The 27,451-nt window shown below is 42.7% G+C and overlaps 2 protein-coding genes across 3 annotated transcripts in view; both read right to left on the reverse strand.

Annotated features, from left to right (window-relative positions):
* The window catches only part of LOC126035287 (uncharacterized), a 546,802-nt gene that overhangs the window by 356,772 nt on the left and 162,579 nt on the right, over positions 1-27,451 (reverse strand). Inside the window, exon 2 of one of the 2 annotated variants that reach the window (XM_049793715.1) lies at positions 13,235-14,117. The gene's annotated coding sequence lies outside the window, so the exon portion shown is untranslated. Of the gene's footprint in view, positions 1-12,374; positions 14,118-27,451 lie in introns of those variants that run through there. The other variant, XM_049793714.1, reaches the window with a different exon arrangement.
* Positions 1-27,451, reverse strand: part of LOC126035290 (ADP-ribosylation factor-like protein 15) — a 278,079-nt gene that overhangs the window by 38,534 nt on the left and 212,094 nt on the right. The window lies entirely within an intron of this gene.

Raw genomic sequence — 27,451 nt, forward strand, 5'->3', positions numbered from 1 at the left:
AAAGACCCAGAGGATGTCCTGTGCACACGAGCCATGTGGCGAAAGGTGATTCAAGGTGCCCCAGCGTCGTATTCTAACAGCTTGGCAGCAATGTATTGTCCAGATATGGAAACACCAACTGTGGAGAAAGTGTCGTCTTGGCTCCAAAACTTTGAGGAAAATCTCTGTGTCTCCTCATCCCTACAGGACAGTGCCTTGGCTGTTAGGGATGCTCCAAGAAATCAGTTCTCCCCTGCCCCAGTCAGAGGGAAAGGGAGCCCAAGGCGTATGCCACGTGGTACACTCTGGTTCTTCCTGCGTGACCAAGGGGAGGACATGAGGAAGTGGGATGGTGAACCCACCTTTAAGCTGGAAGCCCGCGTACGTGAACTGAGAGGGAAGACAGCTGTTAAGAAGGGGTCACCCAAGAAGAAGGCTGTCAGCGTAGTTGCTGTAGAGGCCCAAGAAGGCACTCAGCGATCCTCCAGGCATAGAAGAACTGAAAACACCTCCCTTGATTCTGGTGAGGGGACTTCTGGTCTGGTACCGCAAGGATCGGACAGTGAATATTCTGATGAGGAACAGCAATAGAGGGTCCCTGCCTTCGGCCAGGAGAAGGAAAGGGATGATCGGATATACTGGACTGTGTGGATTTGATGGCCTGGCACATCAGACCCACAGAAGTATAAGGCTTTGGTAGACACTGGTGCACAGTGTACACTGATGCCATCAGGATACAGGGGCACAGAATCCATCTGGATCTCTGGAGTGACAGGGGGATGCCAAGAATTGACTATACTGGAGGCTGAAGTGAGCTTGACAGGGGACAAGTGGGAAAAGCACCCCATTGTGACCGGTCCAGAGGCCCCTTGTATCCTTGGCATAGACTACCTCAAGAGAGGGTACTTCAAGGACCCAAAGGGGTGCCGGTGGGCTTTTGCTGTAGCCACTGTAAATGCAGAGAAGATCAAACAGCTATCTACCCTGCCTGGCCTCTCGGAAGATCCCTTTACTGTGGGATTGCTGCAAGTTGAAGAACAGCAGGTGCCTATCGCTACCAGGACAGTGCACCGTCGGCAATACCGGACAAACCGAGACTCCCTGGCTCCCATCCATGAGCTGATTCATCACCTAGAGAGCCAAGGAGTCATCAGCAAGACTCATTCACCTTTTAATAGTCCTATATGGCCAGTGCAGAAGTCTGATGGAGGATGGAGGTTAACAGTAGATTATCGCGGCCTGAATGAAGTGACACCGCCATTGAGTGCTGCTGTACCAGACATGTTAGAGCTTCAGTATGAACTGGCATCAAAGGCAGCCACATGGTATGCTACAATTGATATTGCCAATGCATTTTTCTCCATTCCTTTGGCAGCAGAGTGCAGGCCACAGTTTGCTTTCACATGGAGAGGTGTCCAATACACCTGGAATCGGCTGCCCCAGGGGTGGAAGCACAGCCCTACCATTTGTCACGGATTAATCCAAATGGCACTGGAACAAGGCGATGCCCCTGAACATTTACAATACATAGATGACATCATCGTATGGGGCAACAAGGCAGAAGAAGTGTTTGAGAAGGGAAAAAGAATAATTCAGATTCTTCTGAAAGCTGGTTTCGCCATAAAGAAAAGTAAGGTCAAGGGACCTGCACAGGAGATTCAGTTCTTGGGAATAAAATGGCAGGATGGTCGCCGTCATGTCCCTATGGATGTGGTTAACAAGATAGCAACTATGTCTCCACCAGCTAACAAGAAAGAAACACAAGCTTTCCTAGGCCTTGTGGGATTCTGGAGAATGCATATTCCAGGTAATAGTCAGCTTGTGAGCCCTCTCTATCGAGTAACGCGGAAAAAGAACTATTTTGAATGGGGCCCTGAACAACAACAAGCCTTTGAGCATATCAGACAGGAAATAGCTCGTGCAGTAGCTCTTGGGCCCGTCCGAACAGGACCAGATGTACAAAATGTACTCTACACTGCAGCTGGGGAACATGGTCTCACCTGGAGCCTGTGGCAGAAAACACCAGGAGAAACCCGAGGTTGACCATTAGGGTTTTGGAGTCGGGGGTACCGAGGATCAGAAGCTCACTATACCCCGACTGAAAAAGAGATCTTAGCAGCATATGAGGGGGTTCGAGCCGCTTCAGAAGTTGTTGGTACAGAAACATATCTCCTCTTGGCACCACGATTGCCCGTGCTACACTGGATGTTCAAAGGAAACATCCCCTCTACACATCATGCAACCAGCGCTACATGGAGTAAGTGGATAGCATTGATCACGCAACGGGCTCGACTGGGGAAATCTAACCGCCCAGGAATTCTGGAAGAGATCATGGAATGGCCAGAAGGCAGAGATTTTGGAGCATCACCTGAGGAGGTGACTCGTGCCCAAGAGGCACCACCATATAATGAGTTATCAGAAGATGAAAGGTGTTATGCTTTGTTTACTGATGGATCCTGTCGTGTGGTAGGGAACCATCGGAAGTGGAAAGCTGCTGTGTGGAGTCCCACACGACAAGTCATTGAGGCCACTGAAGGAGAAGGCGAGTCAAGTCAGTTTGCAGAAGTGAAAGCCATCCAACTGGCTCTAGACATTGCTGAACGAGAAAAGTGGCCGGTACTCTACCTCTATACCGACTCCTGGATGGTGGCTAATGCCCTATGGGGGTGGCTACAGCAGTGGAAGAAGACCAATTGGCAACGCAAGGGTAAACCCATCTGGGCAGCAGCATTGTGGCAGGACATTGCTGCCCGTGTAGAACACGTGACTCTAAAGGTACGTCATGTAGATGCTCACGTGCCCAAAAGCCGTGCCACTGAAGAACATTGAAATAATGAACAGGTAGACAAGGCTGCCAAAATAGAAATAGCTCAGGTGGACCTGGACTGGGAGCGTAAGGGTGAGCTATTTGTAGCTCGATGGGCCCATGAGACATCGGGACATCTAGGGAGAGATGCAACATATAGGTGGGCTCGTGATCGAGGGGTGGACCTGACCATGGAGGCCATCACACAGGTCACTCATGAATGTGAAACATGTGCTGCAATCAAAAGAGCCACCAGAGTAAAGTCTCCCTGGAACAGAGGGCGGTGGTTGGGCTTTCAATATGGCGAGGCCTGGCAAATTGACTACATTGGACCACTGCCACGAACACGCCAAGGCAAGTGCTACGTACTCACCATGGTGGAAGCAACTACTGGTTGGCTAGAAACATATCCTGTAAACCATGCCACTGCCCGAAACACCATCTTAGGCCTCGAAAGGCAAATTTTATGGCGACACGGTACCCCAGAAAGAATTGAATCAGACAATGGGACTCATTTCCAAAATAACCTTATAAGCTCCTGGGCAAAGAAACATGGCATTGAGTGGGTATACCACATACCCTATCACCCTCAGGCATCTGGAAAAATTGAGAGATATAATGGACTGTTGAAGAGTATGTTGAGAGCGCTAGGCAATGGGACATGGAAGCATTGGGATGCAAATTTAGCAGAAGCCACTTGGCTAGTTAACTCTAGAGGATCTGCTAACCGTCCTGGTCCTGCCCAAACAAAACCCCTACATACTGTGGGAGGAGATAAGGTCCCCGTGGTGCACATGGGGAAGTGGCTGGGGAAGGCAGTGTGGATTGCACCTCCCATGGGAAAAGGCAAACCCATTCGTGGGATTGTCTTTGCTCAGGGACCTGGGTGTACTTGGTGGGTAATGCGGAAGGATGGGGAGACCCAGTGTGTGCCTCAAGGACATTTAACCTTGGGGGAAAAATAATCTGTGATGCGAGTTGTATGTTGCAGGAAGTAATGTAGCAGGAATGACCTGAACTGCAGAGGAGTGACCTTCGCAAGGAACCAGACCAGTGCATCGGTGACCCAAACCAAGCCGACGTTGGTGCCCAACGATTGAACGTACTGCTTCTCCTGTCCTGACCACTCATCTTGATGGATGGGGCCCAAGTCATAACCTGTGTGTGAACATCTGAAGGAGTGGAAGAAGCCCCTGAAATATCTATCTCTTAAAGGACAAGGGATAGTAATTAATAAGAATGTATAAATCTGTACGTTGGGTATAAAAGTTGTTTAAGTATGTAGTTTCAGTTGTAAGTGTTGGTAAGAAAGGATTTCAGTAATGAGAATTAAATACAATAGTATGGTTAGAAGATATCTGTATTAAATTATGTGGGACCTGAGCAGGACGCAAATGGTATGGAATAAGGGGTGGAGATTGTATTGGGTCTGGCTGAGATGGAGTTAGTACTCCCTATAGCAGCCCTCATAGCACTGTGCTCTGCAGCTCTGTAGCTAGAAAGGTGTTGATAACACACCAGTGTTTTGGCTACTGCTGAGCAGTGCTGGCACAGCATCAAGGCTGTCTCTCCAACATTTTTGCCCTCCCCTCAATGGCAGGCTGGGGCAGGGCAAGATCTTGGGACGGGACATAACCAGGACAGCTGACCTAAACTAACCAAACAGATATTCCATACCATATGACGTCAGCTCAGATATAAAAGCTAAGTGAAGGGAGACGGAGAGGGGGGCATTTTTGTCTTCCGGAGCAAGCACTACGTGTACTGGAGCCCTGCTTCCCAGGAAGTGGCCAGACATCGCCTGCTGATGGGAAGTAGAGAGTAACATCTTTTTTTTTTTCTTTGCTTTCGCGCGCGACCTTTGCTATCATTTTATTAAACTGCCCTTATCTTGACCCACGAGCCTTTCGTTATATTTTTCTCTCCCCCGTTCCACCTGAGGAGGGGGAGTGATAGAGCGGCTTTGGTGGGCACCTGGCATCCAGGCAGGGTCAACCCACCACAATTTGTTACTATGTTTTTGTGATAATTAGGAATACTGAAATAGAACTGAAAGTAGTATTCAGCCACAATATTTATCTCAGACTATAATGAATTACCTTTTAAATTAAAACATTGCAAGAAAGAATATATATCACTGTATCAAATTAAAAAAAAACAAGCCTATATTCAATAGTGATTCTGTTCACAGTATTTGCTGTGATCATTTAATGTATCTGTAATAGCACAGTCCTTCCTAGGAATAGTTTCTTCCAAAGGAAAAGTAGGAATTTTAAAGCTGAAGTCTCAAAGTGAAACTCTAATAGTACTCATAATTCCTATCTAAACATTAAGCCATTTAATATGTGACAAATATAAAATTTGTTGCTTGATTTTAGAAAAAAAAAAGAGGAAAAAAATGGTAGGATAGGTTTATCTGGAGATTACTTAAGTGAGCAAGAAGTACAGAATCTAAGATCCTTAGCCTGCAGCCCTACTAGGGCACTTAAGCAAGAATAGAGAAAAGAGACCTGCATTTTAAGAACACAGTTGGCCACAAAATGTGAAGTTCCCAAGGTTTCAAGGGAACCAACTGGGAACAGAGTGAAGGAAGCTGCAGAAACTAAAGTTAGCATATGCAAGAGTGCTCACGCACTGAAAGAGCTTGCCTGTCTGTAATATCAAACCAAAAGCAGTTTCAGGACATAAAACATTGCTGGCATACAAGTCCTTATAGCTCTGAATATTACTACCACACTTTGAATTTCTTTTGAATTAGGGGTTGACTCCCAGTGGCTGCTTTTCAAGATTCAAAGCTTTATTTAATTTAGATAATTTTCATATTTTTTTTAAGGCATCCCCATTCCTGGGGAAAAATTGCCAAGTATACTAGTGTCCTGGGTTCAGCTGGGATAGAGTTAATTTTTACAGGAACCTGGGAGGTGGGGGGCATAGCGGTGCCAGCTGACCTGAACTAGCCAAGGAGCTATTCCATACCATGTGACATCATGCTCAGTATATAAATGGGGAGCGGGCCAGGGGGTGGTCTCTGTTTTCGGTGGGGGAAGTGGCGGAGCGTCGGGTCCCGGGTGGTGAGCAGTTGCACTGTGCATCACTCTTTTTGTATACTCTTTCATTAGTGCCGTTGTTGTTGTTGTAATCTCTTTGTGTTTGTCCCAGTAAACTGCCTTTACCTCAACCCTCGAGGTTCCAGTTTCTTTTTTTTCTTTTTCTCTCCTCCGTCTCCTCCCCATCCCACCGGAGGGGGGCGGAGGAGTGAGCGAGCGGCTGCGTGGTCCTTTATTACCGGCTGGGCTGAAACCACGACAACTAGTAAGTACATCATCCAGGCTCTCTACCATATGGAAACAGAGTTCAAATCTAAATGGAGAGCTGACTTTCTGCAGACATTTTTGAAGTCAGTCCTGAATGGTAACTAATTATTCCTGATTGTTGTAATAAACTTTGCATAACCAATTTGTTAATCAAACCTGTTGGTTGTTAAAATATATTAATCTCTACAATTTAGTAATTAAGCTGCTTTTAACCACACTAACTTATTAGACAATAAGCACAGCAACAATTGTAGAAACTAGATATTGAGCTAAGTAAGCAGGATGTGCCTGTCTTGATTACCTTATCATATAACTCCTCAAGAGCAGTTTTCTGAGAAAATAAGGAACTGGTCCCAGAAACCGGCCAAGGCCGATTCCGTGGCTTGGACAGATAAACTTGAGGGAGTGTCCTTTTGGAACTAATTCAATGTCACGAGCCGTGTCCAACGAAGGCTGAAATAGTGCAAGTATCTTGCAGACGAACAGTGGTCAGAGTGGGATGGGGAGCTTGGAAAGTGAAGGATAAAAACTGGGACGCATATAAGTCAAAGCAAATCAAATATAAAGGAGCTTCCCCTGAAGAATACGACTGCTGCCGAGAAGATGATACACCTCGCTGCTCTAAGCAACAGAGTAGGCAGAGGAGAAGGCAGAGACGTACTGCTGTGGGGATTAAGGTTGATGAACCACCTCCAGAGAAGGCTCACGGAGCCTCTTGACTTATTACTCCCAAACAAAACGTCCTCAGAGCTTCCCCAAAGTCTCCCATCTCTCACCAGGGATAAAGACAAAAACCAAAATGATTATCAACACCCTCGGAATACCTGTCGCAAGGGTAAGGGTACACCACTTTTCTCAAACTTAAAATTAAGCACTTGGATGATAAGACTGTTACTAATGCTGATAGGGATAACCCAAGGTAAAGGGAACCCCCACCAACCTTATAAATGGACGCTCTATAGGTGGGAGGATCAAATGATATTAGAGCAAGTAATTGCTACCGGGGCCCCAAGTTTTAATCAATCTTTATGTCAACTCGTACCCAGAGACCCATGTCTACATAACTCAGGCTTTTATTTTTGTCCTAGTTCTAACCGTGGAAAGGGGTATTGCACCCATCCCAACTCTTACTATTGTTCTTATTGGGGTTGTGAAACTATAGCTTCTGATTGGACTCCTGGGGGAGGTCCAGATAAATTCCTATCCATAGGATGGGGACCTCATGGATGTACACCTGCTTCACATGGTTGGGATGGAAGCCAAACAGGACCATGGAGTGGAAATTGCCCATATATTTATATTAATGTAACCAACCCAATAGATCTTGCTTGGTTAACAGGAAAAACCTGGGGAGTAAGATATTGGGAACCTGGTATTGATAGGGGAAGTCTTATCTTTATTAAGAAGAAAGAATAGAAAAATCAATAACAGCATTAGAAAAATCTTTAACCTCACTATCAGAAGTAGTGTACAAAACTGGAGAGGAATGGATCTCTTATTCCTACAGCAAGGAGGGCTCTGTGCAGCCCTAAGAGAGGAATGTTGCTTTTATGCTGATCACACAGGAGTAGTTAGAGATACCATGACAAAATTACGAGAGGGATTAGAAAACCGGAAAAGAGAAAGAGAAGCCCAACAGAACTGGTATGAGTCCTGGTTTACTAAATCCCCTTGGTTAACTACTTTGCTGTCAACCATAATAGGACCAATAGCTGTATTAATGTTGATATTAACTTTTGGACCTTGTATATTGAATAGAATTATTGGATTGGTAAAAAAAAATCGATTAGAAGCTGTACACCTAATGTCGATAAGAAGACACTATAAGCACCTAGAAGAAGATGAGATTGTTAAAGAAACTCTCCTTCTCTCCCTAGCTTGAGAAGCTCTTGCCCGGTTTGATGAACAAAATAATAAAAACAAAATGGGGGAATTGTAATAAACTTTGCATGACCAATTTGTTAATCAAACCTGTTGATTGTTAAAATATATTAATCTCTACAATTTAGTAATTAAGCTGCTTTTAACCACACTAACGTATTAGACAATAAGCACAGCAACAATTGTAGAAACTAGATATTGAGCTAAGTAAGCAGGATGTGCCTGTCTTGATTACCTTATCATATAACTCCTCAAGAGCAGTTTTCTGAGAAAATAAGGAACTGGTCCCAGAAACCGGCCAAGGCCGATTCCGTGGCTTGGACAGATAAACTTGAGGGAGTGTCCTTTTGGAACTAATTGTAATACCCCTTGGAACTAATTGTAATACCTCTTGGAACTAATTTTAATACGAAGTGGGAATAGTTCATGAATATGTATAGGCGTACCGGGAAATCCCATACATATGTAACACTTAACTGTTTAACTGTGAAACACGTTACCGTATCAGGTGTGTGCCGTTGGTGGAGCGGAGACTCCCCGGCCACCCAGCGCTGTTTTGCCTGCTTGATCGCTTGCTTCAGTACACCTTGATTGGATTATACATGGACTGGTGTACAAATTTTCGTCATAACTTATAACAATTGTGATGTTAAATAGAATGGACAAAAGTAAATAAAAAAGAGCAAAAAAACCCCCAAACCACCAAGCCTAGCAGTAATAGAAAAGATAAATAGTTCATAATTGTGTATGTTCTCAGGAGCTGCAGAGTACTACATACCTATATTTTTTGACATCTAATGGGTGTTTTCCAATTTATCAACCTGGCATTTACTTTAGACCTTTGTAGGTTTTACTTAAGCTACTACATGCTTGGACCTAACACAGTACTCTTCTCTCTTTCTCCTGAAGCCAATTTCTATTTAAAGCAACAGTATAAACCAGAAAACACTTTCCAAATATCAAATTAGAAGAAAATTATCTGCAATAATTATTAGTAGAATTACTTTAGTGCAGCTCAAAATAATTAATTGCTATCAGTTTTGGTTGTTTTTGAAGAGCTGAAAGTAGCTAGAAAAACAGTATGATGCATTTATTATGAACAGAAAGAACATAATCATCACTCTCCGGTCTTCACAGGGAACTGTTTTGCAAAGTCTCTTTCTATGGCTCTAAAGTGGACATGAAAAGTAGAGAATAACCCTCTATCTGCTAATACTGTATGCTGTTTGAAATATATGCATGTCACGGTAACTCAAGGTGGTGGTTGTAGATTTTTTTCTACAGACAGATAATGCCTATGGCCACCCTGAGAAGCTGGCATTTAGATCTAAATCCTAAATTCTATGACATATATTTTTATTTTGAGTTTTTACCCCTCCCTGATTCAAAGCACTGGCAACAGAAATTGCATCAACAGATTTTTGGAATAGCCATGACAGATCCCACATTACAATGAAAAAAAGTGCCCCCCCCAAAATGTGTGACATTTTCTTTTTGAGACCAGTGAAAGTCCAGTGTGTCAAAGACATGACATGTCAGTCTTTCAATATTACTGAATTGAATACATAAAATCCATAAAGTGTTGACATGCCTACTAAGACTACAGTCCATAGATTTAAGGTTCAGAGAGATCATTAGATCACCTGATTTGATAATCTGCATAACACACATTAGGCATTTCATGTAATCACTACAATGACCTGTAACTGGTAACTCATTCACCCCATTCTCCTAGGATTCAAAAAACTGGAGCTAAAAGATACATGCAACACTCCTGTTTCTCAGAGGTACAATCAGATATGATCCAAAAGTGTTAGGCATGGGAATGCTGGAAGAGAAACTGCAGGGAGGATGGAAGCAAAGTAATTTAACATATTTTCGCTAACATTTGCATCTCAAGTCAGTTTATAGCAGAAAGAGACACAAAGCTATATTTTAGGTTGCCATGGTAACAAGCACCAGATTAGAAAATTTTCACCTGATTTAGTTTTTTATTTCAAAGGAAAAAAAAATCATGACTGTCACAAATTCCGTGGTGTATTCTCTATATCACATAAACAGAAAGCTAGATCAGAAAACACATTTAAAGTGTGGGCTGTGTATATGAATAATACATATCTTTATCCCAAAGTACTTAACCTGACACATAAAAGGGCTGTTTAGATTCACAAACTGCTGCTCTATCACAAGTGTAGAAAAGAGAGAGATGAACATGCAGGGGCCTCTTTCAGTGCACACATATCAACTAGAAAATCTTCTCAGAGTTGTAAGAAAAATGGACTAGAACAAAAGGCATATCTGAGAAAAGTGTTCTGCATGTAGATGGCTCCTTCCATTAATTGAAATGATGGCTTTTATCAGCAGCAAACTGTTGACTATGAGCATGTCACTAAAAGACAAAAAGAAAAGGTGCTAAGGCCAATGTCCTCTGCTGAGCATACAATTGCTTCATTGCTGTGTTTCTCAAGTTTGGTGGAAGTGCATGGCACTTTAACTCATCTGATAAAACGATCACCCAAAGAGCCAAATACTAGGAACACTTCCAGGGTCACAATGCTAAAAATAGAAAGATGTGAAGAACAGTACTTGTCTCATCATCCCAACTTACAGTTTTACAACACCAATAAAAAAATAGTCATATTGGTTAAGTTTTAGCTTTTTTAGAATATCATAAAATAAAATCTTAAGCCTTTTCTAACACTCTCCAGGCAAAATCTCCCATCAGGAGCTGTGACATCACATAAGCGTGTTTGCATTGTGCCAGATGATGTGTCAATGCCTACAGAATCTAAAACTGTTCAGAAATTTTTGTTTGTGAAAAAATACCCACAACAAAAGCCCTTAATTCACCTATCTTCACCTTTTTTACTCACTTCAAACAACTCAAAATTCTTGGGCCATCCCATTTCCTACTCAGAATTTAAAATAGCAATGTTGATACCCATGCAGCATTTTAACTTCCAAGTTTCAAACTCGGAGCTTATCAAAGTGCTGTAATAACACTTTTGTCAGTTGTCCAACCTGAAATTCTTCACGTCTCTTTGTCATTTTTTATGGAATTGAGGACAGTTCTGGACATGTTTTTGTTTTGTTTCATATAGTTTAAAAGGGAAGCACTACCATACAAGAACAGATTAAAAAAATACAAGTAGCAACACAGGGTGACTGGAAGACAGGTAATCATATTTACAAATAATACTGATAATTAGATTTTAAGAGTGCTAACATAGAATCATAGAATTGTTTAGGTTTGAAAAGACCTTTAAGATCATCAAGTCCAACCGTAAACCTAACACTGCCAAGTCCACCACTAAACCATGTCCCTAAGCACCACATCTATACATCTTTTAAATACCTCCAGGGATGGTGGATGAAAAACTGGACAAGAAAAAGCAATGTGCGCTTGCAGCCCAGAAAGCCAACCGTATCTTGGGCTTCATCAAAAGAAGCATGGCTAGCAGATCAAGGGAGGTGATTCTGCCCCTCTACTCCGCTCTGGTGAGACCCCACCTGGAGTACTGTGTCCAGGTCTGGAGTCCTCAGTACAGGAAAGACATGAACCTATTGGAGTGAGTCCAGAGGAGGGCCATGAAAATGATCAGAGGGCTGGAACACCTCTCCTATGAAGATAGGCTGAGAGAGTTGGGGTTGTTCAGCCTGGAGAAGAGAAAGCTCCGGGGAGACCTTATAGTGGCCTTCCAGTACTTAAAGGGGACTTATAAGAAAGATGGGGGCAGACTTTTTAATAGGGCCTGTTGCAATAGGACGAGGGGTAATGGTTTTAAACTAAAAGAGGGTAGATTCAGACTAGATACAAGGAAGAAATTTTTTACAATGAGGGTGGTGAAACACTGGAACAGGTTGCCCAGAGAGGTGGTAGAGGCCCCATCCCTGGAAAGATTCAAGGTCAGGTTGGACGGGGCTCTGAGCAACCTGATCTAGTTGAAGATGTCCCTGCTCATTGCAGGGGGGTTGGACTAGATGACCTTTAAAGGTCCCTTCCAACCCAAATTATTCTATGGTTCTATGATTCTATGAAATAATCCATAAAAACCTCTGTACATAAATAAGACGTACTTTTCCATGCAGAAGCTGATAGCACTTTTCCTACTAGACAAAACATTGGCATTTTAGCTGTGGTGGAAAATTAACAAAACCAAACCAAACAGAACAAGCCTGAGATCAAGACACTAAACACAGCCTTGATTCGGAGCCTGGCCTGCAAGCAGCACACATTTAAAAGAAAGAGCGTACTTTCCACTGAACAACAGTATCTTGGAAACACATCCTCAAAGCTATAGTCAAATGATAAAATTTTATTAGAAAGCATTTACTCATCTCCTTATGACAGTAACTGATAACTTAAAAAGTTGTATAAATATTTGTGCCAGGTGATTACAAAGACGGCATGCCTGGGGACACCAGGAACTGATGAGCCCTTTGCATTACTGCAGATGTGAGTAATAAGAAAAAAAAGTTCCCTAAACTCTCATCACAGATAATACTAGTTACCACTCTGTACTATTTCAATTTAAGAAATCAAAGTAAAAAATTGAACACCTACTATTTGATAATTTGGTGAATAAAAGTTTCAGGACACTTCTAAATGCTAAAAGTCCTACTCCTATTTTCCACTGACACACATTGGCAGTATAACAAATTATAAAGCTATATATTCTTAATTAAAGAAATATTCTTTGGTTTTCAAAGACAACGTATTTTTGGGAAGCTGTCATGGTTTCAGCCCAGCCGGTAACAAAGGACCACGCAGCCGCTCGCTCACTCCTCCGCCCCCCTCCGGTGGGATGGGGAGGAGACGGAGGAGAGAAAAGAAAAAGAAACTGGAACCTCGAGGGTTGAGATAAAGGCAGTTTACTGGGACAACACAAAAAAATTACAACAACGGTACTAATGAAAGAATATACAAAAAGAGTGATGCACAGTGCAACTGCTCACCACCCAGAACCCGATGCTCCGCCACTTCCCCCACCGAAAGTCGAGAACTTCCCCTGGCCCGCTCCCCATTTATATACTGAGCATGATGTCACATGGTATGGAATAGCTCCTTGGCTAGTTCAGGTCAGCTGCCCCAGGTTCCTGTAAAAATTAACTCTATCCCAGCTGAACCCAGGACATTATCCACCCCTTATTCTATACCATCTACATCATGCCCAGATATTACATTTTTTTTTCCTAATCAACCACTACTACTTTCCTTCTCTTATATATAAGTATATGGACTCCACCCCCCAACCTCGCACACACACACACATGGTGTGAAATTGCTGGGTGCCAGTTCATGTTCTATCGCTGTTGTACTTGGCTCAGTTTCAAAAGTCCATCCTGTAGTCATTTGGATAATTCTCACAATAATACCCTTGATATGGCATATAGACACTATAGATACAATGACATGCACTGGCAGGTTATTTAGCAGTTAAATATCATACAGCCTAATTCACTGGCTATTCTCTCCCAAAATCAAATCTCCCTGAGGTACACATCGAACTTCCCCATCCTTCTGCATCACCCACCAGGTGTACCCAGGTCCTTGAGCAAAAACAACCCCTTGAATGGGTTTGCCTCTGCTTGAGGGAGGACTAACCCAGACTGTCTTTCCTAACATACTCCTCATGCGCACTAAAAGGACTTTATCCCTTTCTACAGCATGTGGAACTCTTGGTTGGGCGGGGCCAGCCCGACTGGCGGATCCTCTAGTATTAACTAACCAGGTGGCTTTTGTTAAATGCGTATCCCAATGCTTGAAAGTTCCACCCGCCATTGCTCGGCTCAATGTAGTTATATCAAAGGCCCAACGGTACCCTTTTGGGTCCTTGAAATACCCCCTCCTGAGATAACCTATACAAAGGATGCACGGGGCCTCTGGGCCAGTCGCAATAGGGTGTTTATGCCACTCATTCCCGGTTAGACTCATTTCAGCTTCCAATACGGTTAGCTCTTGGCATCCCCCTGTCACACCAGAGATACAGATGGTTTCTGCCCCTTTAGAACTTGATGGCATTAGGGTACATTGTGCACCAGTGTCCACTAGAGCCTTATGTTCCTGTGGGTCTAATGTGCCAGGCCATCGAATCCACACTGTCCAGTAGACTCGGTTGTCCCTCTCCTCCACCTGGCTGGAGGCAGGGCCCCTCTAATCCTGGTTAGAATATCCCTTACTCACTTTCTGCACACGTGAATCAGAAGTCCCTTCAAGGGGATCAGAAATGAGATCAGCCCATCTACTGCGTCTGGGGGACTGCTCACAGGAAACTGGAGCAGCAGTTTTCCAAGAAGAATTCTCTTTCCTGGTTGCTTGTTCTCGCAACTCCTGTACCTGTGCATCCAAGACGGAGGTAGGTTTTCCATCCCACTTCCTCATGTCCTCTCCATGGTCACGCAGGTAAAACCACAGGTTAGCCCATCGTGTGTACTTTCTCTCTCCTCTCTCTTGGGCAGAGGAACGCTTACTCCCAATAACTGCGATGCGGGCCTGTACAGGTGAGGAGGAGGACAGATCCACTTTGAATTGCTGGAACTGTCGGGACAACTCCTCTACAGCTGAGACACAGGCCCGCAGGGAGGAAGAGAGACTTCCTTCGTATTGCCGGAGTTGGACAGCCAATTCATCCACCGTTTGAACATAGCCTTCTCTCCAGGACATTACTGCCAATGAGTTGGCATAGGTTGGTGGTTCACTTTGTAGAAACTTCCGCCACATGGGTTGTGTGCATTGGAGTTCAACTGGATCTGTGAGTGACTGCGCATTTCCTGGATCATTGTAAATCACCTCCAGCACGGCTAATTCCCTCAGGTACTGGATACCTCTCTCCATGGTGGTCCACTTGCCTTGGTGACATGTAACTTCATCCCTGAAGGGGTATCTTTCCTTTACACCTCACAGAAGTCGCCTCCAGAGGCTGAGGACTTGTGTTTTTCTCCCAATCGCCTTGTCAATGCCCCCTTCCCTAGACAGAGATCCCAACTGCTTAGCTTCCTTACCCTCTAATTCCACACTACTAGCCCCAATATCCCAGCATCGGAGCAGCCAGGTAACAATGTGCTCACCTGGGTGGCGGCTAAAATCTTTTCGCATGTCATGCAACTCACTCATGGATAGAGATCGGGTAATTATTTCAGGTTCTGCCTCTACTTCCTGTTCTCGCGATGACCCTGGTTCATCTTCATCTCTCACTAAGCGAACTGATTTCTTTGTGTGTTTCTTTTTCTGTACAGGGGTGACTGATACTGGCACAGGTTGGTTCTCTGGTTTAGCTGCAGTGTCTGTCACCGGGGTAGGGGTAGCCACGGTACCTGTTGTCATGGTAGGGGCAGCCACGGTGCTTGTTGTTGGGGCAGGGGCAGCCACGGTGTCTGTTGTCAGGGTTTGGGTAGCCACGGTGCATGTTGTCCTGTTTTCCATCTTTTCCCCCTTTTCCCCCTGAGGGTGCTGCCTAGTATCAAGCAGTGTTTGGTAGATACTGGCCAGGGCCCAGCACAGTGCAGCGAGTTGTACATCTTTGGAATAGCCACAGCATTTGTCTTTCAAATATTCTACCACTTCATGAGGGTTCTGTAGTTGTTCAGGAGTGACCTTCCAAGGCACTGGAGGTGAGAAGTTCTCTAGGTACCTGCCCATATCCTCCCACATGCCGTGCCACCCATGAATATCCAGCTTTGGGTCAGATCTCTGAGTGGTACTCATAAAGAGCCTTTTTGTAGCCCTAAACAAGACCTGAAACATAGTCAGGAGGCATAGCACTAACAGCACACTGGCTTGCGCATCCCAAGGATATTCAAAATTCTCGAAAGCTGTTGTAATTAGTCAGAAGGAGAGAAGGGAGGCGAACGGATGGGGGGAAGTATCCCCCCCTAACTTCCCCATGGATTGGGTGTAATTGTCAATGAAATCCGACAGAAGGTGCCCAAAGTATGGAAATGATATCACTGCCTCATACAGATACCAGCTTAACCTCATGACCAGTGATGTATGCATTTCACAAGTCGACATTGCCCAGTACAGCAAAATGATAATCTCAATCACTCTCCCAGAGATGAAATACACAACTACAGGCAATACATAGAGCATATAAGAGCTTACAAAACACCACCATGTAAACAAATGAAACAACATTGTGACTAACATCTATTTATCTAAGAAATGCATTTGACAAATTTGTTTCAACAGGCTCTGGCCAGATCAGAAGGCTAAAAAGCTAATTCCAAACAATTACTTATTTCTATTTTATGTAGCTGATTAAAATAGCATTCACATAATGATACAAGTGATTCCTTTTAAGGAAAGTCTATTAGCTGTGGCAAAGACACGACAAAACATAGGTTATGAGGAGAGCAGGAGAGGCAGCGCAGCGTGGTGCGGTGCAGAGGCACAGCCCTGGTGGGCAGCCTACCTGGCTGCCACTGGGCACCCTGGAGGCCACTGCAGAACCCACCTGGGAAGGCAAAGGCAAATGGAAAATATTACTCTTGTCGAGGTGGAAGACCAAATCGTCTGGGGTAAAGCTGTTACACAAAGGTAACAAAAACAGTAAGTAACAATTATGTAGGATAACCAGAGAGCAGCAGAGCTCCTTTAGCTTCCCCAGGACCAAGGCGGGGGATATGCTGAACTGAAAAAAGGAAGGCAAACATAATTCAAAGGAGAAATGCACCTCTCCACCGTCCAGCTTTCATTTGAAGCTTAGAGGCAGGTATGGCTGAATAAGAAGGCTTGCAAGGATGGAAATGTCAATGGCTTGTTGCTGGAAACAACAGAGAATCATGCTCATGATATCAACTAACACATCCTGAAATAAATTACAGAAAATCTAAAATACTTCTTTAAAATCAAAAGAACCAAAGAATATGGTCATTAACATCAGACAAGCATCCATGCTTTCAAGCCACATTGTCCATGCAAATTGGGAATAGCGATAATACAAAGTCTATATAAAAATGGGGCCATATCTCCTTGCTTGCACATCTGTATGAGAACTAAATCAGTCATCTCACAGCTCCCCATCTAAACAATCCAGCCTGGAACAAGACAAAGTCATGCAAGAATCGGTTTAAAAAGAACAATCTTTCCCAACTTGGAAAAGAAACAAATTAAATCCATATGCTACATAAGAAACAAGTGGTTCCATAAACAGCTAAATGAGTAAAACTTGGTTTTCTGTAAAATACATATTTCTGTCCTGCACTGATTCTTTGGTATCTAGCGTGGGGTGAACTTGTTTTTCAGGAGAGCACTCAGAGATGTTGAAATTGGACAAGATTCAAAAGTTATTGCTAGTAGGGCACATAGGTAGGTGCGCACATGCAGAAAGCATGATCACATGAGCTTTGTTTTCTTAGGACAGCACATTCAAAAACAATTCCTCAAAGTATATTTGTTTTAAAGCCAAACCTTACCTGTGGCATAATGATTTTTTTTATTTCCAATATTTTGAAATTTTATAATTCAAAAAACTGAGATCATGGAAGTATCTGCCACAAAATTACCATTCCCAAATAAAAATTGCTAGCTTTAGTTTTTTAGGTTTCAAAATAAAACATTTCAACTATTATTTGAATACCATTGTTCCATCTTCAATATTATCTTACTACAGAGAACATTAGAACAATCTTTTCAATATAAAAGAAAATATTGAACTTTTTAAATAGTTGTACCATTAAAACTGACAGGTTCCCACAACACATTTCAGTTTCAACAAAAGGTTTTTTTCTTTTTTAATAAGAGAAATGATTTAACTTAATAATTTGGGGGACTTTTTCAACTTCATCCATGACCAAAGCAGCTCAAGTTTCTTGACCACCATACCCTAATATGGTGGTCAAGATGGAGGAAAAAATAACATGCAGTAAGTGCAATGTCCTAATTGAAAAGACATCTGCCAGTAGCATGTTTACAGCTACAATTAATCCAGAAGCTGTAGACACACAGTTTTTAGAGTACACAGTGACATGTTTAGGCAAGGTTCACTAGTGGCCCAATTAATCTATTAAAAAGTCTCATCAACAAAATAGTTGACACATGAAAGTATTACATTAAGACTGGTAAAAACTGCCACTGATTTTAATTATTAATAATTGGAGAGATATTTAATATTTTTATTAAAATTTAATCCATTTCCTTCTAGCTCATAAGAATGAAAAGTAGTTTGTACTAGAAACGTAGATTTATTGCTTTTTCATCTTAAAAAATCAGTCAGCTGCTATTAGCAAATAGCCATTAGCCAAGAGGATGCACCTACATAAACATATGCAAGCTCAAGAATCTTTTGTAGTAATAAAGAGCTCCAAAGCACAAAAACAAAGATAAGGAACTATCTGTGTAGTTACAATCTGAAGTTTGAAGAGGGGGGGGAAAGAAAAAAAAACAAACTATATTGATTCTTAGACAGCATCACCATCCTCCTAACAGGAGAGGAGGAAATCACTGATTAATAAGAGCTAGAGTAACACCAACAATTTTGCTGGAGTTTTGACTGTGTGGTCGTAGCTTCATTTTTTTCCTGCTCCTCATGGCAAGTGCCATTAGTTATATCAGCAATTTCTTTCAGAACATTTCACACATACACTCCATAGAACTGAGGAACATACAGCAAAAATTTGAGAACGCAGGTTTTTTATAAGATGCCACAAGAAACGTACCATCTCAAGTATTTAGTGTCTTGATCAATGCTCACCTACCTTTATTGTTGCTCTGCATAGAAAATGAGATTCAATTATACATCAAGAAAAGTTCATGGGCTGATTTTCTAAAGCAAGCAGTTTGCAACTTGAGACACAGCTTAGAAACATACGGAAGACAAAGGCTTAGTAAAGGTCAATGATTCAGATAAATTCTGCACTTTTGGCATAAGCATTAGGTGTATTGGAAAGTATTCAAAAGGACTTCAGTCACTCATGCTCAAGATCAATTTATAGTACTAAATGTGTTCTAGTATCTTTAGTAAATATGTTTACATAACAAGCATGCTCTGTCACAGAATATTATAAAACTACTATTACTTATTCATGGATTGGAATTCCCCAGGAAATTATATGGGGCCAAACAGTATTATACAGTTTTTCATAAGCGTTTATGCCAGAACTTCAACTACTTTCTTGTTAATGAAGTGTCCAGAGTTTTTTCTTTCCATGTTTATCTTAAAAACATTAATTTTCAGAAATTAGAAACATGTGACAATAATGATTTCTGCATACTAACAGAAGTTAAATGCAGTCTTTATAATGAGAAAGATTAATATTAACTTATGTCCAAGTAAATCAACTAGATTCACAAAACAAGAAAGTTTCCACAATCAGAGTTGCAAACACTAAAGCCTTTATCAAATAGCCATTCACAGCCCTAAGAGCCAGAGAATATCTAATCTATAAAACATTCAACACAGTATTTTTTTTCAAGTTCAAAGTCTGATCAAATAGTAAGCACTCACTTTCTTGCAAACAGGTCAGTATTACAACCTCTTCAGCTTAACTAAATAGTCTCCCCACTGCAGCACGTTGGGTCCTAAGGACTGTTGTACTTCTTTGAAACACCACCAATGTAGGGCTATTTTTAAAGAAGACCATAAATAATAGTGAAGCCTTAATGCCTACATGAATAGCACTAAATAAAATTTTATTAGACCTCCTAAATTCACAGCGTGGTCACTGGCATAATTTAGGGTGTCTAGATTGACAACAAGGTTCACATTTTCACTGCATGCAAAACCCATTATATATTACATTTTAGAAACACACACCCACTATATCAGATGCAAACATAATTCTACATACACTCAAATACTGTCATGAGCATATCTGCATGTAACATTTCAGCAAAAGAAAAGTATTAACAGTCACAATGTTCAGTCCTTCTGACTGCACTCATCTCAGACTCCCTAGCAAAGCAAAAAGCTCTCCCCAGAACAGCTTTTCTTTAGGAAAATGACCTTTTCTTTCATGTCTCCAACTTAAACTACACATACACACACACAGAGTCCAACGTGCAGCACATTTAAAATATGGTATATAGGATATCTCAGAGAACACAGGCACTAGAGAATCATCTGGACGGTTCTTAAACCCATTCCCAAGTTTTGCTGAGTTGCCTATAGACAATGCAAAAGCAAGTGTGCAGACAAAGGAAGCAAGAGAAAGGATTAATCACAGATTTTTTTCTGCAGAAGTTTGTTTTGTTTTGTTTTGTTTTGTTTTTTCTTGGTTGTTTTTTTTGAGGCAAGTACACAGGTGCCAACTCTTTAAATGTCTCTGAAAGACAATCATCAAAAAGTGGAAGCTGCTGAACTTCCAAGCGTGGCGAACTGTGGTTGAATGCCACAGCACACAGCTACAGAGTGTCTTCCCCAGCTGGTGAGCAAGTGCTGGGGGCTGCAGAAGGCAGCCCGGTGCTGTGCACAGGGTGATGACTGCGCAGCCAGTGCTGCCTGCAGCTGAGCTCTGCGAGATGACTGATTCCTTAACCTGGCTGTCATCGTCATGTGTCAGCTCCTTCCCCTGGCATGCCAGAAGTTTCCTCTCCCCACAATCTGCTGGCATAACTGCTCGAGTAATTGTTTGCTTACTTAGTTCAGTTAGAATGATCTGGGCTAGCTTCAACATCAGTAGTATTTTATTTATTTATTTATTTATTTTTTAGCCTACAGGCAGAACAGAGCTGGTGAGCAATCACACAGGTTATGCTACAGGTGGTAACTTGCAGCAGGGGCAGTGGTGGGGAAGTTCAGGGCAGGGAGGCAAGCAGGGTGAGCAGAGGGAAGCTGGGGGTGCAGGGCAAGCTCCCCCTGCCCACCTGCAAGAGAAGGGGTCCAGCAGCCGGAGTGCCAGAGTCAGGGGTGGAGAAAGAGGGAAGGGGAAGGCTGAAGCCCATTGGCACATACCCGCAGCGACCCAGCTCCAGCAGGACGCCTCAGGGCCTTCAGGGTTGGGCCAGGTGTAGGACTGGGATCCTCAGTAGGGCTGCCAGGGGCCAGCGGAGGAGCATTGTGTCCTACAGCTACAAGCTGGCCTCCAGCTTGCTGAACACTGGGGGATTTTGTGGCCAATAACATCAAAGAGCCATTATTGTGTTAGTCCCCATCTTCAGGAGAAACCAGCAGCTAACTTCCTTCATTGAGCACAAAACCACACAATTAGCACCTCCGTTGAGAGACCTGGCCAACTCAAGTGACAAACACTTTCCTGAACACTGGTTATCATACTTAATAGAGCACTTGCTTTTAAAAGTATGATCTAATATATTGTGAGATTTGGGACATAGCGTTACTATGGTTATAACCTCCTTTGCTTTCTTCCCCTTGCAGGCAACAAATGAAAAATAGAGTGGGAGAGATTGTATTGTTCATGCATATTAACTGGTCCAACTCTGGATTCTTTTAACATAATTCTCTTTCTCCATAGTCAATGAAGGTTTATTAAAGGCTAGAAGAAAATAAATGGTCCTGTGTAGGTAGGCTGGGGGATAAGCTTATTCTTGCTAATTGAGATGGAAAACTTTTGAGCCAAATTCCCACCTTAGGCTGCTTACTAAGTAATTTGCCAATCTTTGAAGCTGTTACAACTGGATTTATACTACCTTGCCAGACAAAATACACAAGGAATTAACTGGAATGATCACAAATGCTTTTTTTAAAGTAACTTACCCAGTTGCCAGAACTATATTTAAAATAGAACATCTACCAAGAGTTTTATATGGCCCCCATAATTGCTGTGCACCTATCTGAAGCCAAACAAAACAAATAAAAGTCTTTTTAGGAGTATGGCTGAGAGATATTTTTAATCCATAAATAATATATGAAACTGCCTAGGGAAGATTTTAAAAAGGGGGTTTGTTAACATGGGTAAGAAATTTTGCACTAGTAAATAGAAATGGTTGAAAACCATGCAATCTTCTTTGGATAATAGATAATTTTATTTTCCAGTGTAAGTATTGTAAAGAAAACAAAAAGAGAATCAAATTAGTGGCTCAGTTTAGAAATTATAACATTGAACAAATCAAAGTAAAAAAAGTAAAACCCCAAACCAATACTGGGACATGAGAGGTTGTCCTGGTTTCAGCTGGGATAGAGTTAATTGTCTTCCTAGTAGCTGGTATAGTGCTATGTCTTGAGTTCAGTATGAGAAGAATGTTGATAACTCACTGATGTTAGTCAAGGATTTTTCAGCCTCTCACGCCCAGCCAGCGAGAAAGCTGCAGGGGCACAAGAAGTTGGGAGGGGACACAGCCAGGGCAGCTGACCCAAAGTGGCCAATGGGGTATTCCATACCATGTGACATCACATCTAGTATATAAACTGGGGGAGTGGGGGTGGGGGGATCGCTGCTCAGGGACTAACTGGGCATTGGTAGGCAGGTGGTGAGCAATTGCCCTGCGCATCATTTGTACATTCCAATCCTTTCATTATTGCTGTTGTCATTTTATTAGTGTTATCATTATCATTATTAGTTTCTTCTTTTCTGTTCTATTAAACCGTTCTTATCTCAACCCATGGGTTTTGCTTCTTTTCCCGATTTTCTCCCCCATCCCACTGGGTGTGGGGGCAGTGAGTGAGCAGCTGCGTGGTGCTTAGTTGCTGGCTGGGCTTAAACCACAACAGAGGTCTGGTCAGGTTTTAGAAAGACTATCCAAACAGCTGGAAAAGATGTTGATTCTCTGAGGGAAATTTTTAATGTATTATTTGACTCATTTTTTTGTGGAGCTGTGGATTATCCTGGGGTTTGAAAGAAGGAACATATGCCAAGAAGTTAAGAACATTACCTGGAAAATGATAGCATTTTACGAGTTTTCCAATATAGCCAGCAATAGAATCTAAAGTTAAAAAAATTAAAGAAAGAAAGAGTAAAAAAAGAACTGATGGGGTGGTGAAAATGAGAGATTATCTATAGATGAAGGGGATTCTTTTGCTTTGTTTTCAAAGTCCAAGTAGGCCCATGTTTTAAAAACCTAGGTTTTCTTTTAAGAAAATGTTTTCAGAATTAAATTAAATTTTGAAAAAGATTACCCATTCTTTCCTAGTTTTCACAATGAGCCCATTTACATCCATTACAATGACAGAAGAGAAATAAAATTCATCATTAATACAGCTCACACTGACTTATTTTTTCAAGTCACATTATATACTACACATATGTGACAGACTACCCTTAACATGTAATACTGTCTTCACAAGTAAGTATGTTTTATAATTATTATGACTTTGCAAAATATTTATTTTTAGAGATTGGTAATATGCTCCCTCTCACCATTTTCAAGTACTATATGAAACTGGTAATTATGGATATATTTTGTGTCTTTCTGCAATTACATCTTCTTGTCTTCAAAGCCAGCTTCATATAATTAAAGATGGGGCTGGAATGGCTCACAGTGTCACTTTTCCAGACAAAGGTTATCTTCCCTTAAAAACGGTAGCTGAAATTTATGAGGTGTCAAACCAAGATGACTAGTGTGTGTCATCTTACTAATTACTTACTAATTACTAAATTACTAATAAAGGTAAATATTCAGAAACTAGTCCAAATTACTGCTTCTTGTTCCAGTGATAAGGTTTGAAGTTTTTACTTCTATTTAAGTGATCCAGCATTTAATATTTGGGGGGGGGGGGGGGGGAATATATATATATATATATACACACACAGGTACTTGTGGAAGCTGAAGCTAGCTTTGTACTGTGATGGGTTGACCCTGGCTCAACACCAGGTGCCCACCAAAGCCGTTCTATCACTCCCCCATCCTCAGCTGGATAGGGGAGAGAAAATATAACAAAAGGCTCGCGGGTCGAGATAAGGACAGGAGAGATCATTCACTATTACCGTCACGGGCAAAACAGACTCAATTTGCAAAACATACTCAATTTATTACAAATCAACCAGAGCAAGGTAATGAGAAGTAAAATGAAATCTCAGAACACCTTCCCACCACCCCTCCCTTCTTCCCGGGCACAACTACCCTCCCGGATTTCACCACCAAGCCCCCCCAGCGGCACAGGGGGACAGGGATGGGGTTTATGGTCATCACACGTTATTTTCTGCCGCTTCACCTCCTCAGGACGAGGGCTGATCACACTCTTCCCCTGCTCCAGCGTGGGGTCCCACCCACGGGAGACAGTCCTCCACGAACTCCTCCAACGTGGGCCATTCCCACGGGCTGCAGTTCTTCACGAACTGCTCCAGCATGGGTCCATTCCACGGTGTGCAGTCCTTCAGGAGCACACTGCTCCAGCGCGGGTCCCCCACGGGGTCACAAGTCCTGCCAGAAAACCTGCTCCGTGGGCTCCTCTCTCCACAGATCCGCAGGTCCTGCCAGGAGCCTGCTCCAGCGCGGGGTTCCCACGGGGTCACAGCCTCCTTCGGGAACCCACCTGCTCCGGCGTGGGGTCCTCCACGGGCTACAGGTGGAGATCTGCTCCACCGTGGACCTCCCTGGACTGCAGGGGGACAGCCTGCCTCACCAGGGTCTTCACCACGGGCTGCAGGGGAATCTTCGCTCCGGCGCCTGGAGCATCTCCTCCCCCTCCTTCTTCACTGACCTTGGTGTCCGCAGGCTTGTTTCTCTTACATGTTCTCACTCCTCACTCCAGCGGCAGTTTCTCTCCGTCCCAACTTTTTTTTCCTTCTTAAAAATGTTATCACAGAGGCGTTACCACTATCACTGATTGGCTCGGCCTTGGCCGGCGGCGGGTCCGTCTCAGAGCCGGCTAATATGGGCTCGCTCTCTCTCGAACACAGGGGAAGCTTCCAGCAGCTTCTTACAGAAGCCACCCCTGTAACCGCCCCCCCCGCTACCAAAACCTTGCCAAACAAAACCAATACAGTACACAAGAAATCTTGATCCCCTTCTAGCATGGGAAGCCTCCAGCTGCACCTCCCAAGCATCCATGCTGCCACACGGGGGGCTCCTGGCATGACTGGGACCCTCACGGGTAGGTGGCTAAACCTGCTCTTTGCTGATAGGGCCATACTGGTGGACTAATCGGCCATTTGGACCAAAGACCAAAGCATCAGTGCAAATACAGTGGCAAACGCAGCATTCCCAGAAAATTCTGTTCCCAGAAACATTCAAAAGCATTTTTGCCATTAATTTTGTTTGGAGCAGGACATAGCTCTGCAGAAGAGTAATCAAGTTCAAATTGTTTGCAAGCTTAACAGTTTTAAGGCTGAATGATGAATACATCCAAATCTTTGGGGAAAAAAATTTCTTGCTCTTTTAGTCCAAAAATTACAATTAGAGTTTAAGCAGTTGTCCTGGTTTCAGCTGGGATAGAGCTAACTGTCTTCCTAGTAGCTGATACAGTGCTATGTTTTGAGTTCAGCATGTGAGGAATGTTGATAACACTGATGTTTTCAGTTGTTGCTCAGTAGTGTTTAGACTAAAGTCAAGGATTTTTTCAGCTTCTCATGCCCAGCCAGAGCACAAGGAGTTGGCACAGGACACAACCAAGGCACCTGACCCAAACTGGCCAATGGTGTATTCCATACCATGTGACGTCCCATCTAGTTTAGGAACTGGGAAGTGGGGGCGGGGGGGGGGGCAGGGAATCACCGCTCGGGGTCTGGCTGGGTGTCGGTCGGCGGGTGGTGAGCAATTGCCCTGCGCATCATTTGTACATTCCAATCCTTTCATTATTGCTGTTGTCATTTTATTAGTGTTATCATTATCATTATTAGTTTCTTCTTTTCTGTTCTATTAAACCGTTCTTATCTCAACCCAGGAGTTTTACTTTTTTTCCGATTTCCTCCCCCTTCCCACTGGATGGGGGGGAGTGAGTGAGCGGCTGCGTGGTGCTTAGTTGCTGGCTGGGGTTAAACCACGACAGCAGCACAGTTAAGCGGATCCAAACACTAGTTTAAAATTAAGTCCAGAATCCAGAACATAGCAGCCAACTTGGAAGTATCTGGGGACGTCCATATCAGTCCAAAGAATTTAAAACACAAAACCAGAATTTACTTAATAATCATAATAAATTTACAAAAGCATGTTAATATAAAGGCCAAAAAAAGTAATTGTATTTACCAAGATACGGAATTCTGACCAAATTCTACAGCAAACAGTTAAATTTGAAGAAGTCTGGAACTGGGTTTTCACTGCACCTTGAAAAATTACCAGTCAAACAGTAGAATATTAATTCTGAGTAGAAATCAAGTATCACATATGTAATGAGAAGACTTCCAGTAGAGTGGAAGACCTCAATCTATTTGAAAGTGACTATTTGGTTTTTTTTCCCCAACACCAAAATAAAGGAACACTGATTCAGAAACAAAAATCTTTAAAAGTAAAACTGAAACGTTTTTCCTATGTTCTTAATTTAAACCATATCTCAATTTTGGATCTATTACAGAAGTGGAGGCAGTCTTTTCAGAACAGTTTAAATCCTTATGCACAAATATTTCTCCATTTCAATAATCAGACAGGGTTTTTTTTAAGACAGGAGGACATGACAGGTAACACATTTGTGGGAGATCAGTGAGTCCCTTGGTTGCTTTGCAAGACACAGATCTAAAGGCAGAATGACATCAACCAGCCGAGAAGTGCAGTAATTCCCTGGGACTATCTGTCATGTCTCATTGTCATTATGAAAGAAAAATGGTAAACAAGGAAGCCAGTCTGCAATTATGAATTTATGGATGTTTGTTAATGAGTGTCTCAGACCTAGTCAGACAGCTCCTTTTGGAGTATTTTTCAAATATCATAGGCTATTTCAGAATGGTCCTTTAAAATTTATTAAAAATGCCACCATCATTAGATTATATGAGGAAAAAACACATTAATGTTAACACAAATACACTCTGAAAGCCTGGGGGGGTGTCGTGGTTTAACCCCAGCCAGCAACTAACTACCACTCAGCTGCTCACTCACTTCCCCCATCCAGTGGGATGGGGGAGGAAATCGGGGAAAAAAAGTAAAACTCCTGGGTTGAGATAAGAACGGTTTAATAGAACAGAAAAGAAGAAACTAACAATAATAATGATAACACTAATAAAATGACAACAGTAGTAATAAAAGGATTGGAATGTACAAATGATGCACAGGGCAATAGCTCACCACCCACCGACTGACACCCCGCCAGTCCCCGAGCAGCGATTCCCTGCCCCCCCCCCCACTTCCCAGTTCCTAAACTAGATGGGACGTCACATGGTATGGAATACACCGTTGGCCAGTTTGGGTCAGGTGCCTTGGTTGTGTCCTGTGCCAACTTCTTGTGCCCTGGCTGGCCATGAGAAGCTGAAAAATCTTTGACTATAGTCTAAACACTACTGAGCAACAACTGAAAATATCAGTGTTATCAACATTCTTCGCATGCTGAACTCAAAACATAGCACTGTACCAGCTACTAGGAAGACAGTTAACTCTATCCCAGCTGAAACCAGGACAGGGACACATTCCCTGTAAGTTTCAGACATCAGCTCTTTTTAGTGGACAAAAAAAACAGGGATGGAAAAAACAGGGGAGAGGGGGAAAGGGATT

This window comes from Accipiter gentilis, chromosome W (genome assembly GCF_929443795.1).
Source record: "Accipiter gentilis chromosome W, bAccGen1.1, whole genome shotgun sequence".
Lineage (NCBI taxonomy): Eukaryota > Metazoa > Chordata > Aves > Accipitriformes > Accipitridae > Astur > Astur gentilis.